Below are 5,616 nucleotides of genomic sequence, written 5' to 3'. Positions count from 1 at the left end.
AAAATAGCCAGAGCTAAAAAATAGGCCCTGCTTTTTTCCTTCATCGTGCGCAGCAATCACACCACTCCAAGATGACTCAACTGTTGAAATCTAGCAAATATGACAATGCATACGCAACAGCAACAACATAACGCTTGCATAATATAATAGATGATCCCACCTGGTTCAACTCTCTACTCAGAAGCCCAGTTGAAACCCTAGTCAACCAAATCACTGTCAATTAATTAAAATTTATGTACTTCCTTTTATGTATTTACCACACGGCCGGCCCTCGTATCATTTACAATTTCATTTTATTTCCATGGTGTTGTGCATTACATGTGGAGCAGGTTAGTCTTATTTACATTGATAGTGATTGGTTCCTCCAAGGTTTCCAATTGCTGCATCATGGCATTGCCATCAATCTTTAGCACTGTTGACTCCAAAACATACAAATTTTATTAGCCCTCATCCTGAACCAATATAGACTTCCTACACTCCTAGACATTATTTCCCCTTCTTGACCATATCTACCACACTAATTACCAGCTCCCTTAATTGTGGAAGGGAGATAGGACGAAGAGTGCTTACCTTTGTTGAACATGTATCCCAGTGATAAATAACCCCCCTACACAAATGTTGCTTGTGTGAAGGGGATAAGAGTGTTTAACAGCACTCATCATTGTGGAGGACTCACATGATAAGCCAACATTACGCAAATCACTTCGTACTTTTTCTACTAACACACAATACAATTGTTTTCACACAAAAATGCATTTTCCCAAGCTCCAATGACATAGTACCACATTAAAAAATAGAGGGGGAAACCGATACCCCACCCAACATTGCCAATGCTTCAAAAAAGGGACATAAAAACCAATACTCATTTCAAGCCTAGTACACATCATACAGCAAAACACATTGATGTGAAAAAACACACAATCATAAAATGTAAACTGCCAATAAGCTGTAGTTTTTGCACATATGGGCCTGGAAAAACAACTCCTGAGAGCTGGTACCATGCACACGCAACCAAAACCCATATATACAACAGATACTTGTGGCCTACCTAGAGTCCAACAAAACAACTGACTAACAAGGTTTAAGGCCCCATCTGGCAACCATAAACCCCATAAAAACCAATACATCTAAAGCAACAACCTGACCTGACCTGACCGTAGGTCACAAGAGATGCCAAAAACTTCCGATTGCTTCAAATAGAAGCAATTGGGGATTCACTGAAACAGAAATCCATAAGGACACCTGCAAAAACAGCACCTCCTGGAAAACACGGGAGATCAAAGTCGGCTGCAAACTTGAAAGCCCACCTCATCCAGAGGTTGGTGGACCCAAAAAACCAGAATAAGAGTTGATATTTGTGTAGTTTTCTAGCATTCTCAGCCACAGTAGTACCACGATAGACACACAGTGGTCCACCAGTGTGATCAAAGTACCTGCAGCCTTCCTTCACTGTATACCTTTGACAGCCATCCACCGTACACCACACGTCAGCCTGCCCACCTGCTTTGTACAAGTTTCAGTAGAGCACAGTACACTTCCACATCTTAGACTCAAAACCAACAAGGACCCTTTCAGTCAAGCCCCTGCAGTTTTTCAGATTTAAATCAAGCAATCCATCACAGTTCTCCTGAATAAGAGGTAGAATCTTATCCGTAATTCCTCCACAGCCAGATAGATTTAAAGAGCTTAATGTCTGCCCTGTTGCATCAACTAAGAACCTGAGACCTTTATTGCTGATGGTACACTGAGAAACATCCAAATCTTCTAGAACAACACAGTGGCTTGCAATGGCGTTAAGAGTTTTGTCAGACACCGCCTTGCAGCCATCCAAAACCAAGTTCATCAAAGACTGGCCACATTGATGAGCAACGGCACATATAGCCCGGTCTGTGAGTTTCACACACCCACTGACCCTCACGCTTGTTAGTTTGCGACTTGCGCTGGAAAGAAATGCCAGCAAGCCTTCATCTGTTATATCAGTAAGCCCAGTTAAATCTAACTTTGTTGCTTGAGGACATAACCACCCCACCAGAGCCAAGCACAAGTCACCCACACCCGGACAATCGGCGAGGCAGATGGACTCAACTGTGGAACCATTAAAAGAGTAGGAAGGAGAGAACGCCTGTACCTTCTTGATGCCCTCACACTTTCTGACTTGAACCTCCCTCAATTTCCCACTCCTGCTGGAAAGAGCAGCAACCAATCCCATCCCTGAGATAAGGTTACATTTCTCTATCTGCAACACTTCTAAAAAAGCAGCGTTTTGCATGAAGCATGCCAATCCCTCATCACTAATATTCTCACATTTGGTGAGTGAGATATGCTTCAGGCCACAGCAAAACTTTCCCAGCATAACCAGTGCATCATCAGTAAAATTCTTGCATGAGGTTACATGCATTCGCTTTAAAGATTGCATGCCTGTGGCCATGCTGAAAAGCATGAAGCCTTCCACGGTTACCAGATCAAGGTTGTGCAGATTCAGCCATATCAAAGCCTTTGAGCACAATCCGATAGAGGCTAAGCTCTTGTCACATATTCGGAGGCCTTCCAGCTTCATCCTTTTAAGCTTCTTCAAGTTGCAAACAACTGACATGAGCCCATCATCCCCTATCAAAGGACAGTTCCGAATATTCAAGGACATCACATTGGGGCAACACTCCCCAAAAGCAATTAAAGACTTGTTGCCGACCGATTCACACTCATCCAAGCTCAAGAAAGACAGATGGGGACAATTCTGTGCAATGGACTGCAAACCTGAATCTCCCAATAAAGGGCACTTAAAGAGGTCAACCTTCTCCAGCAGATGGCATCCCTTTCCTATAATGGACAAGCCTTCATCTTTAATGTCAGGGCAATCCCACAAGGAAAGAACTCTAAGGGCTGTGCACCAAGAGCCAATAGCAGAGAGGCCCACATCCGTCACTCCCACTTTCAAACCAGTGGCTGACCCACCCCTGATGCACAGCTTCCCAAGGCCCCCACGGGCTCCTGTTCCCACAGCTATAGCAGCTAATCTTACATCTGATGCTTTCCTCCCTGCCAGACATCGCGACAAATCCCCCTGATGTCTCTTCCTCTCTACTCTTTTATCATCATCCACATCTGCCTCTGACGAATTTTTTTTGCTGTCCACTTCACCTTGTGCAACTTCTCCAGCATCATCAAATGTTTCCCCACCATCCACCCACATGAAGCTTTCCCTGCACATGTGGCTTTGAAGCATAAGCCAGCGTCTAGACACAGATGCACAAGCAGCTCTGTCACTAGCCCTGGGCAAAAAGTGAAATATTTGACAGAGCAGCTCATCTGGGAGAGTGTTGATAAGATCTTTCGTGAGCTTGTGATTGTCGAGTGGGATGGCATGAGCAAACTTCTTGCAAGAAACAGCAGTGTGAGCATCCACACAAGTAGTATGCCAGTGCTTATCATGATCACTGAGGAAGTTACCATCATTGGCAGACCCTCCTGCCTTTTGAACCAAAGGCCTTGGTAGGCTCCAACCACCTTGACTGCCATAAAATACCTGAAAAATCTGGTCCACTGACAACAATGGAAGTCCTGCAGGCAGACCACCACTATGGGACGCCACCCCCGCTTGCAGCAGCTTTGCAGACTCTCGGTGAGCTTCAGAACCCTCGGCTGGAAAGCATGCTCCCAGACCAGAATACAGGCCAACACAGGACAGGCTTCTCACATTCTTGCTACACATTTTGGGGTGTCTGTCCAGACAATAGGTACGGTCAGCATCCATCATCAATCAAAGTCGTCAAACCAGTACTTCTACGTAAATATGTTGACGGCCAAATGCACAAAGCGCACAAATTAGATTTATCTGAAGAAGAATGGCACGTACATCAACAATCATAGAGGGCTCTGAAATACCAAAAAGCAAGCTTTGCCATTGAACAATCCAGACTGAAGAAAACTACTTAATTTTGTTCAGACAAATCCAGACAAACAGCCATAACAATCAGGATACATTCTCGCATGCAGACTTGGAAAGGCAGCCAATCTGACCCGCACAAAAACAAACTGAAGCGGCAAGTTCTACAGCCATAGAAGGAAGAAAATACTTCCGAAGAGTCGAAAAGCTGTTCACAATTCTCAGCAAACAAATGGAATAGGACCTACCAAGTAGGGATGGCAACAACGGCACAAGACTCTCCTCTTTTCGCATGCGAAATAACAAACAGAAAGCAGACTTCTACTTAGTTACAAACGCAAGCGCTTCAAGCCGTGACAAGAAGTTTGAAGAGCTTATACATCACCAAAAGCATCACACAAAGAAGAAAACCCAGGAAAGAGCCCTAGCAAGCACAGAAACCGTAACAGGGAGAGGGCGCACTGTAAAGCATGCAACTTACAGAAAACCAGGAAAATCCTACAAAGAGCGCGTGACAGAAGGGAAAGCCCTACAACATGACGCATATAACAAAGCAACGAAACCTTAGGAAAGCACATCAGGCATGAAAGATGAAGCCCTAGAAATTGTAGGAGGGCATGTGAAAGCACAAAGGAAAGCCCTGAAAAGCACACCAAAGCAACACCAACAACAGGAGCAAGGAAGAAGAAACCCTAGAAATTGTCAGAGAACAAGAGGGGAAAAAGGGTAGTGTACCAGGAGGCGAAGGAGGATGCACATACATCACCCAGCACCATATCTGCGGCACCGCTCTGCGCAGAAGGAGAAGAAGAAAAAGGGGAAGACGCCACAGAGCAGGAGGGATGAACCCTCTGTCTCTCTCATTGATTCGTGACGAAACGTGGCACTGGTCTGGGAATCGTGCGAGGGTACCTACTGGGGGGGACGGTGAGGCCCCCCTTGTGCAGATCCTTCCCCCCTCGCCCATTGCGTGGCCTGTATCTTTAGCCCACCGATGTACCCGTATCTATACGGTGTATGTACAGTGTATATTGTTCTCAGTTATTGCACATTTACTAAAGTTTATTTTATCTACACAAGAAAAGAATTTCTCTACTATCTTTGCTCTAGAAGAAGGCTGGTGTGCACTTGGGGGAGGTCCGTGTGTGTGTGTGTGTGTGCACGCGTGTGTTAGAAGAGAGAAAAGAAAAAGAAGAAAAGGCATTTACCTTGACAGGCACAAGCCTAGCACACCATGAAGGAGCATGGCATAGAGAGGTATAGGAGAGAAAGGAAGATAGGGACAGCGAGAGAACAGGATGCATGAATTGTTAAATAGAGAAATCTAATCTCACCTTTTCGGCATGCTCCATCGGCAACTATGTGTCAGTTTGATTTTTCCTTAAGCTGGTCAACAACTTAATATTGCACAAAAATTATAGTTTGGAAATTGTGAGGTTTCCTTAAGCTAGTCAACATCTTGTTTTACTTTGTCAAGGTTGCATGAAATTAATAGCACCCATTTGGAAATTAATAAAGCTTTCTCTATACTAGTGTTGCGACCCGTCTTCGATAGGCAAGAAGCATTTTGCGTTTTCAAGGAAGCATTTTCCATGTAGGTACATGCAAAAGAAATATGTGTAAAATCACCCTTCCTTTCCTTTTAGAAGCTAGGCACATCGAGTTACACACAAACACGCATAAAGATGTACGTATGTATTTATATGTATGTATGAGTACGTGTACGTGGAATC

At 44.4% G+C, this 5,616-nt stretch overlaps 1 pseudogene across 1 annotated transcript; it reads right to left on the bottom strand.

The window, feature by feature from the left end:
* Nucleotides 1–886: 886 nt before the first annotated feature.
* Nucleotides 887–4,830, bottom strand: LOC147617808 (EIN3-binding F-box protein 2 pseudogene; annotated as a pseudogene). Its single transcript, XR_015262259.1, has 2 exons — nt 4,619–4,830; nt 887–3,719 (listed from the first exon to the last, which is right to left on the bottom strand). The product of XR_015262259.1 is annotated as an EIN3-binding F-box protein 2 pseudogene (transcript).
* Nucleotides 4,831–5,616: the final 786 nt, after the last annotated feature.

Source organism: Cibotium barometz, chromosome 36 (assembly GCF_041138505.1).
Source record: "Cibotium barometz isolate CiBa-2024 chromosome 36, ASM4113850v1, whole genome shotgun sequence".
NCBI lineage: Eukaryota > Viridiplantae > Streptophyta > Polypodiopsida > Cyatheales > Cibotiaceae > Cibotium > Cibotium barometz.
The sequence above is the reverse complement of the archived record's forward strand: the minus strand, read 5'-3'. Positions and strand labels throughout refer to the sequence as shown.